Consider the following 13,973-nt stretch of genomic DNA (forward strand, 5'->3'; position numbering starts at 1 on the left):
ATTGCCAGGTGGCATACGGCCACCACGTTGACGGGCACCACACCTGCCTGGGGCAAGGCGGACTGCGCCTTGCTGTGCCGGCAAGGCCTCAGGCTGCAGGACTGCATTCCCTCTCTGATCTGCAGCCCCAGGAACAGGATCAGAGATTGTGTGGTGTGGCCCTGCATCCGTAACCACCGGAGGCTGAGCTGCCGACACTGACATCCCCATTGAGGGCAATGGCCCGGCTGCAGGTGGGTCGGACAGAGGAGATTCTCTCCCAAGAACACTCACCTGCGACTGCACATAGGTGTCATCCTCCGAGTCCTCCGAGTCTACACCTGAATACTGCTCGGGGGAGGAACCCCCAGAGACACCCCTCGACAGCACGACCTGCAGCACTTGTGGGTTTTCACCCACAAACACACCACGTCCCTCACTTGTGGAAGGTCGGCCCGGGTTGCCCTCCTGGGACGGCTCAACCACCACATCCCCAGCATCAACAAGTGCTTCGTCCCCTGCAAAGACATGAAAGAGAAAAATGGAAACAGGCATTAGCACCATGGCATGGAACAAGGGCTGATGAACAACAGAGGCAGTAGTTCTACGACACATGTCCCACATGACTGGGAGACCTCCTATGCATTCACCATCACTGGGTCTGTAGGGGAGGCTCAGGGCATACAATGTACAGATTGGAGAGCAACGCCTGCTCACCATGCTGCCTAGCACTGCCATCACACATTGGCCGGTGATTGCCATGTCAAAGGCACATGCCATCACACACATGGCATGTGACATAGCCACCAAGTGAAGAGGGAGAGGAGGGCAACTTTTTTGGATTTCTACCACTCTGGTCCTGACATTGCATCATCACATCAATAAGTTGACATGTTGTACATGGATCTGCTAGTCCAAATTGGCCACGATGCACAGTGCCTTGTCTACATCAACAAAATGCAGTAAACAATGAGATTCCACCTCCCCATCACCTGTAAAGGAATCATATAGCATTCGTGAAGCACCGGTCCAGAAATGTATGAAGGTACAGCGGAGCACTGAGGGGTGGTGGGGCAGTAGGGGATGCCAGTCAACAATCCTACTGGTGCTGGTGTCATTCATGTCACGCAAGTGCAGGGGTGGGTGGCACAATGATGTGCAAGGGGAAGTGGCGGCTGGAAGTGCTGTACAAGGTAAGTAGGACTTAACGTCAAGGGCAGATGGTGTTAGGCGCAGACAAGTGCTGGGGGGGGTGGCCTATAGGGGTACAGAGACAATCATGCAGTGCTGTGGGCTCGGAGGGGACAGGGGAGGTACACACTGCATCTGGCTCGGCAAGGTCCTTGCAGATTTCTATCTGTCCTGCAGAGTTGTCACATGCCGCAGATATGTGCCCTTGGATTGGGGATCTCATCTTGGTGAAAAGGGTGAGGCGCTATTGCCTTTGGAGCATGTGGCAGGCCAGTTTGCCAGAGGATGAGCATGATGCAGGACATTCCCTCTCTGCCACCCGGCACCTGTGGTCTGGGTTCACATGATCCGAGTCATGCCAGGACTCTGCATTGGCATGGGGCTTCAGACAGGTGGTCATGACCGTGGCAAAGACATCCAGTGTACCTGACATAGAGTGGAGCATGGAGTGGGCCCTGTCAGGATGGGAGTGAGCCTAAGGGGGAGCTGGATGGGGGGGAGATTTTGGCAGCATGAGCCTCGACTGACACACACTTCATGGGTTGGAATACCAAGAAGGTGTGTGACAGTGGTGAGGGTGGCTTTGCCTGTGGTGTGGTGAGGGTGAGCTGGGAGGAGAGGAGAATGTGATCACTCCAGGAGAGAGGAGTGCAGAGATGGACGGAGAGGGGAAAGTCAGATGAGATCAGAGCATCAAGAGTGTGCCCTGCAGAATGAGTAGGGACAGACGGGAGTCTAGAGGGTGAGAGGGAGTTGCTGAGGTCACAGAAAGGTCACGTGGGGGGGTCAACAAGCATGCAGGTGGATGCGTACAGCAACAAGGAAGAGGATTTCTGTGTCTGGGGACATGAGTGAGGAGGAGAGGTGAGGACACTCAGAAAGGAAGTAGTACATTTGACCAGTTTTCCCAGACACAGTACGCACAGTTTGTGAATGTCAAGGTGTGGTAGAGAGAGACGTCACACAAGCCATTCCAGAGTGGAGTAGGTCTAAGTAGGAGTGACAGTGGCAGGAATACCCTCAGGGAAGCCAAGGGCACACCCCCCCTGCACAGTAGTGGCGGGCAAAGGAGAGGGTCTCCTGAACATCAGGTAGGAGTGTGTGAAGGATGCAGACAGAGCTGGCCGTCAGACATGTTTCCATGAGACCAAGGATGTCAAGGTGCATAACCTCATGTAAGTGACAGATATCGGAGGAATGCCTGATGCAGCCGCAGTGAAAGGAGTGTAATTGTGGAGGAGGTTGACAGCCTTGGAGGACTTACGGGGAGTGCTAGAGATCAGAGGTGCAGCATGTGTAGGAGTTGGAGTGGGAGGCGGAGAAGGATCATGGGAGGGTGCAGGGAGGCAGTGCAGGATTGATGAGGAGAGAGGAGGGGGGACAGCAGGAGAGGTAAGGAAGTTGATGAGATGTGGCTAGCATTTCTCAAGGAGAATGAGGTTGGCCTAAGGGCCTTGGACTGAGATGCTCCCATTACCATGCACATCAATTGTGGCCTCTGAGGATTGGAAGGAGGCCAGGAGTACACCCCAACGGGTCCCACCATTGATGGTGGAAGAGGAGCAAGGAGAGAGGACAGGGACCATGTGAAGGGTCTATGGGACAGGCAAAGGCATGTATGAGCAGATGTCAGTGAGAGTTGGCTTTGAGTAGGCTCAGATGCACTTGTCAGCAATAGGGTGGGTCGCATTGGAGGGCAGGGTGCCCTCATTTGACTGTTAGCAAGCAGGTGTCGTGAGTAGGGCACGATGGTCTGAACTGTAGAAGTCAGGGAAGATAGACCATGAAGAGCAGCATGGAGTGTGAGGGAATGGGGCTCGAAACCAGACGGTACCAAAGCACACAGGTAGGAGGTGGATGTCAAGGCAACATCCACAGTATGACAGCATGTTGGTTGGCATTTATATACAGAGGACGCATTAGCATGTGGTATCATTGCATGTCAGGCATGTGAAGATGAAACTTGATTGGCTGGGGGAAAGTATAGGAATGGTATGTAAGACATCAGATGAATAGACAGGGGAGTATGAGCAACAATGTAGTGACAAAATGACAATTCAAGGGCAACTTCCATGGTGTAGGGCCATATGTGCACTGTTGCCAGTTGGGATAGTGCTGTGGGCAGATGGTGTTGCACTGAACATACTGGATGAGGCACATGGGTGCCACTATCTACTCTGCCACACACCCCCTTGACAGGCACCCAACATGAATGCTTCACACACACACCATGCACATGGATAATACACACATGCATGTGCACTCACCGGATGATGCCTCGTAATCAGGGAGATCTCCCACACCTTGGAGTTGTCCCTCGGTGACGTAGGATCCAGCTACGGACTCGTGTGGTGTGAGTTCTATTTCCTGTGCTGGGGACCCACCTCCAGTCACCAAGGTTGCGGCATGACTTGAGGCCAGCTTATCCTTTGCCCTGCGCTTAAGGTCATTCCAGCGCTTCTGGCAATCACTAGCTGTGCGCCTCACTACTCCAAGGGCACTTATTCTGTCAGCAATGGTCTGCCAGTGTGCCTGGCGTCTGGCATGTGTGGTCTTGGACCCTGCAACGATGACCATTTCCCTATCATGATCTGACACATACTGAACAAGTGCATTCAGTTCGGCGTCTGTGAAGCTTGGCTTCCTTGATGGGCCGGACTGTGCAGCCGTGCCTGGGGAATCAGCCTGTGCCGGACGTGCACTCTTCCTCTTGCGCTTGGAAGGGGGTGGGGATCCAGAGTGTCCTACGCCGCTGTGGACACTAGGGGCAGGAGCCGTGGTGGACTCAGTACTGGGTGTGTGGGATTGCACACTCAGCATGGGAGTAGGTGCAGGCATTGGGGGTAGTGGGATGGGGTCAGGCCTGATCTGAGGTGCATGAACTAGGACCGACACAGTCTTGGCAGGGTGTATGAGAGGTGGGGTGGATGGAGCCACACCCTGGATACGGGGGCCAGCAGATGACCTATCTGGCATAGATGCGCGTGCCCTGATGACACCAATGTGCACCGGTGCACGTGCAGTGGACCTGCTGACCTGGATGTCAGCGATGGGATCACCCTCGGACAGGTCTGCTGCCACAATGGGCTGGTCCAACAAGGGCTGATCAGGGTTGGTATCAGCCACATGACCCTCAACTGGGGGGGGGGGGGCATGGGTGTCCCTGACTGGTCCTCCAGACTGGGGGGGACAGGGGCACCCTGCAAGTCACAACCACGTCCCCTAGTGGATCCTCCACGGCCACCACGTGTGGCTCGGCCACCTTTGCCACCCTTACGGCTTGCACGCCTCCCAACCATGGCACTGATGTTATTGTGCGTATGGGAGTCGGTGTGCACAATTGTCCTGGGCAATTGGGTGTCAAAGGGGTTGGGTACCAGATGGTATTCGTACCCTAGTGCAGTGGCAAGGCTATATGACACCCCTGGGGAAAGATGACGGGTCACGCAACGCACAGGCACCCCAGAAAAGTTAAGGAACGTGCACAATACCCCTCCTAGACCACGTGTGCTGATGGAAAACCCTGCACTACGCTGTGGCATCCAGTAACACAATGAACGTATGCGTGTCACACGCAGCCTAGAATGACCTCTGAAGGGGTAGGCTACACACGGGGCAAGCACAGAAGTTAGATACGTGCGTGACTCACCGTCTGCCAGGTAAAAGAGCGTGAAAAATGAGCGCGTTTGGTTGGCAACACCCCCGCCAAAAGAAGATGTGTACGCTGTCTGAGGAGACAGGACAACAGTAGAAGGGGACACTGTTTGAGGGAACAGGCCCAGGTAAACCAGTACAAGAGGAAAAAGAGAAAAAGCTGTCAGAGGTAACAGGGAGTACGAACTGGAAACGCCGTGAAGTAAATCGCGTGTGAAACGACAAGAAGTACAGAATTCACCCACTCGCTCTCCACGAAAAGCACGTACAAGGAAATGGTGTTCAACACTACCTTATATACAGGCCCACACGTACAGCGTCACTTACGGCGTGTACGTGCTTGGCCCATGTTCACCAATCACACGCTTTGTCACTTCTGCGTGTGGATCCTTTTTCACCAATCACACGCTTTGACACTCCTGCGTGTAGCTCACTTTTCACCAATCACACGCTTTGTCACTCCTGCGTGTAGATCAATTTTCACCAATCACACGCTTTGTCACTCCTGCGTGTAGATCCATTTTCACCAATCACACGCTTTGACAATGCACGTGCAGGTAACTATAGACGCACATATGCTGGTGACGGGTTTTCGCGCGATTCGCTGAGTGTGGGGTTTTCACGTGCTAAATCACTCCCTATCAGGCTGTCCACGCGTCCAAACACGAAAGACCACGCTCCTGGCCAGGAGGCCGAATTACAGTCCCCCAGAGCCCTGAGCACGCTCCCACCTGCCATCTGCTGCTGCCTGACTGCCTGCTGGCCACGTGCCCCACAGTGCTGGTGGGTGGGGGTGGTGGGAGACATGGGTGGGGGCCTGGTGGAGGGTGCCCCTGGTGGATGGGGGGTGGGGGTGGTGGGAGACATGGGTGGGGGCCTGATGGCAGGTGCCCCTGCACTGCTGGGGGGTGGGGGTGGTGGGAGACATGGGTGGGGGCCTGGTGGAGGGTGCCCCTGGTGGATGGGGGTGCAGGGGGACATGATCAGGTGTGCAGGGTAGTCCCCTGTTTTGTGGGCTGCCTGCAGGGGCCGTGGAGGGTGTACAGGGTACACCTGTGAGGGCCCACCCAGCCTATTCGCGTGTGATAATTCCCACGCACCCCTGTGATACACGTACCCTGGCCAATCGCGTGTTGAACTTCCCGCTACCCCTGTAATACACGCACCCTGGCTGTTCGCGTGTGATAATTCCCGCGTACCCCTGTGATACACGTTCCCTGGCCTATCGCGTGTTCTACTTCACGCGTACCCCTGTAATACACGTTCCCTGGACAATCGCGTGTTGAACTTCCCGCTACCCCTGTAATACACGCACCCTGGCTGTTCGCGTGTGATAATTCCCGCGTACCCCTGTAATACACGTTCCCTGGCCTATCGCGTGTTCTACTTCACGCGTACCCCTGTAATACACGTACCCTGGCCAATCGCGTGTTGAACTTCCCGCTACCCCTGTAATACACGCACCCTGGCTGTTCGCGTGTGATGATTCCCGCGTACCCCTGTAATACACGTTCCCTGGCCTATCGCGTGTTCTACTTCACGTGTACCCCTGTAATACACGTTCCCTGGCCTATCGCGTGTTCTACTTCACGCGTACCCCTGTAATACGCGTTCCCTGGCTGTTCGCGTGTGATAATTCCCGCGTACCCCTGTAATTCACGTTCCCTGCCAAGTCGCGTGTAGTACTTCCCGCGTACTCCTGATTTGAAGATTGCCCGCTTTGCTTTCCTTGTTTGCCTGCCCTGTGAAGTGGTCCAGGGTTAGCGCAGCCCTTAGCGATGATTTAGCGATTTTGATGGCTTTTCCTTGCGCGAGGGCGTTCTTGGGGGCGTTACTGGCGCTGCTGCAGGCTCGCTGCGATTCTCTGCGCCACGGCTGGTTTGGGAGCCTAAAATCCATGAATACGCTGTGCGCCGGATTCGGTTTTGGCGCACGCGGCTGGCGCAGACTATCGCACGCGCACGCTGCGCGCCAGCCGCGTGCGCTACTTGTGCGCTGAATTCTATGAATTACCCTGTAAATATTTGGATATCGAAATGTATTATCAGAAACAATTGGAATAATCACAAATCCTTGTTATACATGGCATTTATAGACTACTTTGCAACATTTGACACAGCCAATAGGGAATTACTGTGGAGAAAACTGAGCAACTGGGTATTACCTGAGCACCTGCTTAACATCAAAATACAGTTGTGCAGCGACACCACAATCTGCATTCCATTGAATAATAAGGGAGAGTTATCTGACCCCATTCACACCTATAATGGACTTCAACAGTGGTGTGTCTTAGCTCCCTTGTTGTTCATTGTATATATAGCAGACATTGACCAACCACCCAAAACTGCACAATGTTTTCCACCCAAAATTGACAGCACACACATATATTGGCTAGGATACACAGACGACATAGTGATATTCGATCGTACTTCAATCAGACTACAGAGATCACTGCGTATCCCAGCTAAATATTCTATGGCTAATTGTCTGAAAATAAACCATGCAAAGAACATAATCATGATTTGCGGTAAAACAGGCACAATTGAAATCAAAATTAATCTGGAAATTAGATGGACAAAGATTAGATCTGAGCGCACTATTAACATCTCATGATATGAGTAATTCAGTGAGACATTTTTTAACTAAAAAAAAGTGCAATAAACTTGCTATAATCAAGAGTTTTATGCAGCGAGTAGGTGGTTTATCTATATAAGTATTGATCAAATGATACTGCACACGTATTTTTCCAGGAATAACTTATCGGATAGAAATTTACATTTAAAAAAGAGGTGCAATGGTTAAAGACACTAGAGGGGGAAATTTGGCATCCCTTTTTCGACTACGAAAAAGTATACAAACCGAGGCAATTAGAATGGAATTAGGATGTATGTCTCTGATAGCTCACTACAAGATCAAACACAGTTTGCTGTTAATTTAAAAGCTACAGGCAACCCGGTACGTCTATATTATCCAAATTTGGTAAAACTATTCCCAATCCCAAATGCACAAGACTAATAGATTAAAGAGATTTGCGAAGGCCTGCAATGAATTCCATGACAGCACTGGATGGAATATGAACATACAAAATCATCACTGGTCATTGAAAAAGATTTGTTGGAAAAGGCGTATTCAAACTACCAAATAGGCCAAATCCAGTCATTATAAATAGTATTCTACATAATACTTTGACCATACTGCAACGACAACTATTTGATTGTTACCATTGATAAGCAATTATGGTGTTTCACTATGCAATTACGCTTCAATTCATTCATTCATGATTACAGGGGCCTGGTACAGGATTGCTAGAAATGAAAGAGTATGCCGAATATGTCACAATGCAGTAGAAACCGCAGGACACTTGTTGGCACAATGCATAGGACTAATCAGGATACATAGGAAGATTTACCTTAATCAGATGCATGGCATCACCATGATTGCCACTGATGAATTCTGGTCCTATGTAACTTCTGCAGGATCAAAAGTATTTACAAATGTAATCTATCAGCTCTGGAAGCAGATAGTGTTGACACGTCCATCTACATAAGATGATGATTTTACGTGCAATGCATGACCAGCTGTGGAAACTCAAATGTAATGTATGACTAGTTCTGATGTTGATGTAATGTGTTATTAATTATGTATTGTATTTTATGATGTATTATGAATTATTAAAGTGACACGTTGCATTATATTGTATTAATGTTTGTGCAAACGTTAATTGTTTAACCATAACTGCACTATCAAAAAAACATTAAAGAATGTCTTTCTTCTCTCATTTAGTTTCTCTACTGTGACTCACATTCCTATCCCTTGGGGCCCGATTTCACATTGTGCTTCCTTTTTCAACAGGCCCCACAGTCTAATAAGTCTCCCCTCTAGCTACCTCTGTACCTTACAGACTGAGGCTACAACTACCAAACTCATGAATGCACCACTCTTCTCTTCCTCCAAACGTAGTTCCTCTGTGTATCCACCCACTCACTGGAGCACAAAACCTCCACTTTGAACCACCTCCTTTCAGTACTGGGTGTTTCCTTGCTTCAAAAATACCTCCAACTGTCTCCTCAATTGATATCCCATTACGCTCCATCTAGACTTTGGGCCTCATCACGAGTTTGGCGGTAACCCTTAAATGCAGCGGTAATGCTATTACCGGCGCATTTAAGGGTCTGCCAAATTACGGCCTTGACGGATTTCCCTCCAGCTCTGAGCTGGGGCAAATCCGCCACCATTTTGTCAATTTTCGGCGCTATTACCGCCGGCAAGAAAACCGCTGGCATTAATAGCGTGAAAATTTCCCATTGGGCCCAATGGGGAATGGGGAATTCCTGAATGGTTCCAATGGGGAATGTGAACTTTCGGTTCTGCCAAACTCGTGATCCGGTGCTAATAGCGCGGTGGGTTTAGCGGTAGGGCTAATAGCCACGGCGGTAATACCGCCAGGGGTTAGCGCCCAACTCGTCATGAGGCCCTTTGTTTTATACTTCCTTCTGCAATACCAATATTAAGCTCTCCCCACCAGAATCCTCTTTAATCGCAGTCTCCGGCCACAACACTCCTCTAACCCTATTCAATAATTCCCCAACTGCAAAGGAGACGCCTGTCCAGCACAACTCATCAAGGAGAGTGCCTCCACCCTCACTCCCTTCATCACAGCCTTCATCCACGACTCCTTCAACTCAGATAATGTCCCTGCCTGCCTCAAAGAAACATGGGTACAACCACTTTTTTTAAAAAAACAGCTCGACCCTACAATCCCAGGGAATTATAGATCTATCACCACAATCCCTTTCCTGTTGAAGCTTCCCGACAAGGCAGCATACCTCCAGGTCCACAAATACCTAGGGCCTCATTACACGGAAGGCGGTGAGCCATGGCGCTATTAGCGCCATGGCTCATGCCAGTAAAATACCGGCACCGCCTTGGCGGAAAGGGGATTTACCGCCCCATTCCAAGGTTGGAGGGGCGGTAAATCCCCCTTCCGCCATTGCCCTTCCCCATTCCCATTTCTGCCCCATAGGGCTCTATGGGAATGGGGAAGGCGCTAATTACGGCCCCGCAATTTTGCGGTGCCGTAATTAGCTCCGAGGTCCCTTAGCGGGTTGCTTTTTAACGCCTGCAAAAAGCAGGCGTTAAAGCACCAACCCGCTAAGGGAACTCGTAGTAAGGCGGTAATGGTTAACGGTCACCGTTACCATTAACGGTGGCCGTTAACCATTACCGCCTTCCGTGTAATGAGGCCCCTAGAGAGTAACCACTTGCTTGGTCTCCATCAGTCTGGATTCTGTCCCGTCCATGGGACCGAAATGGCTTTATTGGACCTTAAAAAACAGATTGATGATCTCAGAGATGCCGGCAAACCTGCTCTCCTGCTGCTTCTTGACTTATCCACAGCTTTTGACTTGGTGGACCATGATAGCCTATGCCACCACCTCTCTACCGCTGCCAATTCTACTCCCAGCGCTATTGCCTGGATCTCATCCTTCCTGAAAGAAAGAGCCATGAATGTTTTTTCAGACCAGGCCTATGTCAGCCCCAACTGATCAAATGTGGTGCCCCTCAGGGGCCGTGCATCTCACCCACCCTCTACAACTTGTTCATGAGGTCCCTATTCAACTTCCTCAATGCACTAGGCATCACATATACCAATTATGCTGAAGATACACAGGTCCTCATCCCCCTATCTGGTGACTACGAGGCCGAAAGAGAAGTGCTAAATTTGATCTACGCCACAATCCAAACTTGGATGGCTGAAAACTGGCTATGCCTTAACAGTAAAAAAACGGAATTTCTACTCATCAGCACATCAGGAACACTCAAGAAACTTGATGCAAAGTACAATTCTCTCATAATTGATAACACCGCGATCCCTGTTTCACAGGGTGTAAAAACCCTGGGTGTCTACTTAGAGGCAAACCTCTCAATGGTCAGGCATGTCAACGCCATTGCGTCTGCCTTGGCCTACCACTCAAAACTGATCACTGCAGCAAGACCCTTCCTGACACTCAGAACTGCCTCACCATAGCTAGAGCAATAATTGGGTCTCGGCTTGATTAGTGCAACACCCTACTGGCAGACACCTCAGCAAAAAACATCATTAAACTTCAGACTGTACTTAATAATGCACAAAGGGTGGCCACTGGCATTTCCAGGAAATACCACATCTCAGCAACCAGGAAAGCTGTCCACTGGCTCCCGATTTGGGAATGCATCATTTTTAAGACAATCGCCCTCATCCATATGTGTCTCCATAACACCGGCCCTCTATACCTTTCTCAGTGAGTTGCCATACCCACCACAATCAGACCCACTTGAACCGCCTACACTAACTGCATGACTATTCCTAAAACCCTCAGGGCTCGAGCAGGAGGGTCCAGTTTCCGGCCCATTGCAGCTACCAATTGGAACTCGTTACCTCCCCTCCTGAGAAGCATTGAATCGCACAGAACATTCAGAAAAGCAGTCAAAACACTTCTGTTTGCATAAATCTGCCCTTAATATATTCTGCTTGCCTGCTCATTGTATGCAGCCAAGATATGCCTCCATGTACCCGAAATTATGATGAACATAAGTCACCCATGCTGGTGTCAGGGTAAACTCTAAATAACAGCTATGTCTATGTTTTAGTGCATGGTACTACTGATGATCACGACCACCACATTTCAATTGATATCGCAAATGTTTCAGCCCCCTGTGGGTCAACTCCGCTGTGGAATGTAACATGTATTCTGGTCAGCCGGGTGTAGCACATCAAATGGCAGGACAGGAACCCCAGGGCCTGGGTCGCCTCTATGATCTACTTGTGAGGGCAGGTGACATACTCTGCCCACTGCAGAGCAGGCAGTTGTCCTATTCCTCGGCATCAAGGGAGTATGCCCATTCCAAAGGCATAGCCCACGACAAGGGGCTGAATCTCTAAAGGCCTTAGTTTTCAGTGGGAAGGGAATGGGTGGGATTATGATAGACAGGATGGCTCTGGTCAATGGAGAAGGTTTCCACCATCTTGATTCTCACTGTCCCTCTCTGTCTTTCCTGTCTCCTCCATTTTCTCTGGCGAAAATCACTTTGGTTGTGACATCAAGAGGGTAATGTCTACTACGTTGAGAGCAGGGATTGAACCACTAAGGCAGGCAAGCTTTATTCCAATCACCTGAACGCTCTTGCCCTTAGAATAAGGAGTCTTCCACCCATTCAGCAGATTCACTCTTGGAATACTTTAGGGCTTCAGATGTGTTCTGAAGATCTCACTGGACTCCCTTGGGAGAGTTGCACTCCCCAAAGCCCTCAGCCTGAGATGAAGAAGGAATCATCCAAGACAGATGGAAGATTCATCTCCTACCACTTCCAGGGTACAACAGAGAAACCTTTTCTGTGAATCAAGACCTAACACTCTGCAAATAAAATCTCCAGAGCTGGGAGGGCAGACGCTGAACAGAAACATAATATGCTCGAGTCCCCCCAAGAGGGCCTCACAGCAACTTGCGGACCAGACCAGCTGAAGCTCCCTGTTCTTCTTCACCGAACCAGTTGTTCCGTGTTCACCGCACCAGGAAAAAGAGGAAAGTCACCAGTGCTGGTTGCTGTGCTCCTCCACCACATCAAACATTGCATACACTTTCGACCAGCACAACACTGCACCGTGTCCTGGCTAAGCCTGTCGCTGCTAGGCCTGAAGCGACTGCACAATACTGGGACCAAACTGAATCACTGGAGAGTCACACACTGGGCCTCATTCCAAGTTTGCTGGTCCGGTAACAATGGTACTGGTAAGCTTGCCAGTACCGTTGTTACCGGACTGGCAAACTACGAGTTCTGCATGCGGGTGCCTTCCGGCCTGCCAGGTCTGACCTGGCGGGCGTACCGGCACCCGTGAGCAGACCATGCGGGATGCACTGGTGCCATTCACAAATGGTGCCAGCGCATCCAGCCTCCCCATCCCCATTGAGCCCTATGGGGCTGAAATGGGAATGGGGAGTAATGCATTCTTGCGCCTGGCAATGGGGAAATACAGGGTCCGTCAGGGTTGTAATGGCCCTGTATTTCCCCATTGCCAGCACCGGAAAAATGTGCAAGTTCAGCGGCAGCCTGCCGGTTTTACCAGCAAGGCTACCGCCGAACTTGTAATGAGGCCCACTGACTCTTACCGGGGGGTCATCCTTCAGGTTACAATAACCTGAAGGATGCTTGGGTCATTCCTCTCCTAAAAAAACCCACCTTAGACCCAGAGGTTCCAACCAATTACAGGCCCATCACAACGGTCCCATTTTTGCTAAAAATCCTAGATAGAGCAGCCTACCTCCAGATACAGAACTATCTGGAATCAAACAACCTACTAGGCACGAGACAATCCGGCTTCAGACCGAAGCACGGTACGGAGACTGCCCTCCTCGATCTCAAAACCCAAATCGAGGATCTCAAAGACAAAGGGAAACTAGCCCTCTTACTACTCTTAGACTTATCGGCTGCCTTCGTTCTGGTTAATCCCCAAATCCTCTGTCACCACCTAAAAACTGCAGCTCACTTCTCCGACATGGCCACAAACTGGATTCAATCCTTCTAGGATAACAGGCAGATGAGGGTATTCTCGCCCACCTCCGCAGCTGTCCCTGCACCAGTCCCTTGCAGAGTCCCCCAAGGTTTGTGTGTATCCCCTACCCTCTATAATGTATTTACTAAACCCTTATTTGATGTGCTTGACTATCTGGGTGTCACCTACACAAACTATGCTGATGACACCCAGATACTCACCCCCATCACGGGTGATTACACAGTAGATTCAAAAGCCTTAAATGACGTTTACCATGTCATTCAAACATGGATGGCCCAACATGAGCTCTGTCTCAATGATGACAAGACAGAGCTCCTCATCCTAGGCACTCAGCAAAGACTAAACAAGCTGAACCCTATGTTCAGTTCCTTTAACATCGATGGAAATCTAATAAAAGTCTCCAAAGATACCAAAACGTTGGGAATCTACCTCGATTCCCCTCTCCCTTCACAGACAAACAAATGCAGTTGCGGCCGCCGCCGCCTATACCTGCAAGCTGATCACAGCATGTCGTCCTTTTCTTTCCACGCACAACTGTACTACCCTTGCTAGGACCCTGGTCATGTCCAAACTGGACTACTGCAATGCACTGTACCAG

This window comes from Ambystoma mexicanum, chromosome 12 (assembly GCF_040938575.1).
Source record: "Ambystoma mexicanum isolate Mex_15411 chromosome 12, UKY_AmexF1_1, whole genome shotgun sequence".
NCBI classification, from domain to species: domain Eukaryota; kingdom Metazoa; phylum Chordata; class Amphibia; order Caudata; family Ambystomatidae; genus Ambystoma; species Ambystoma mexicanum.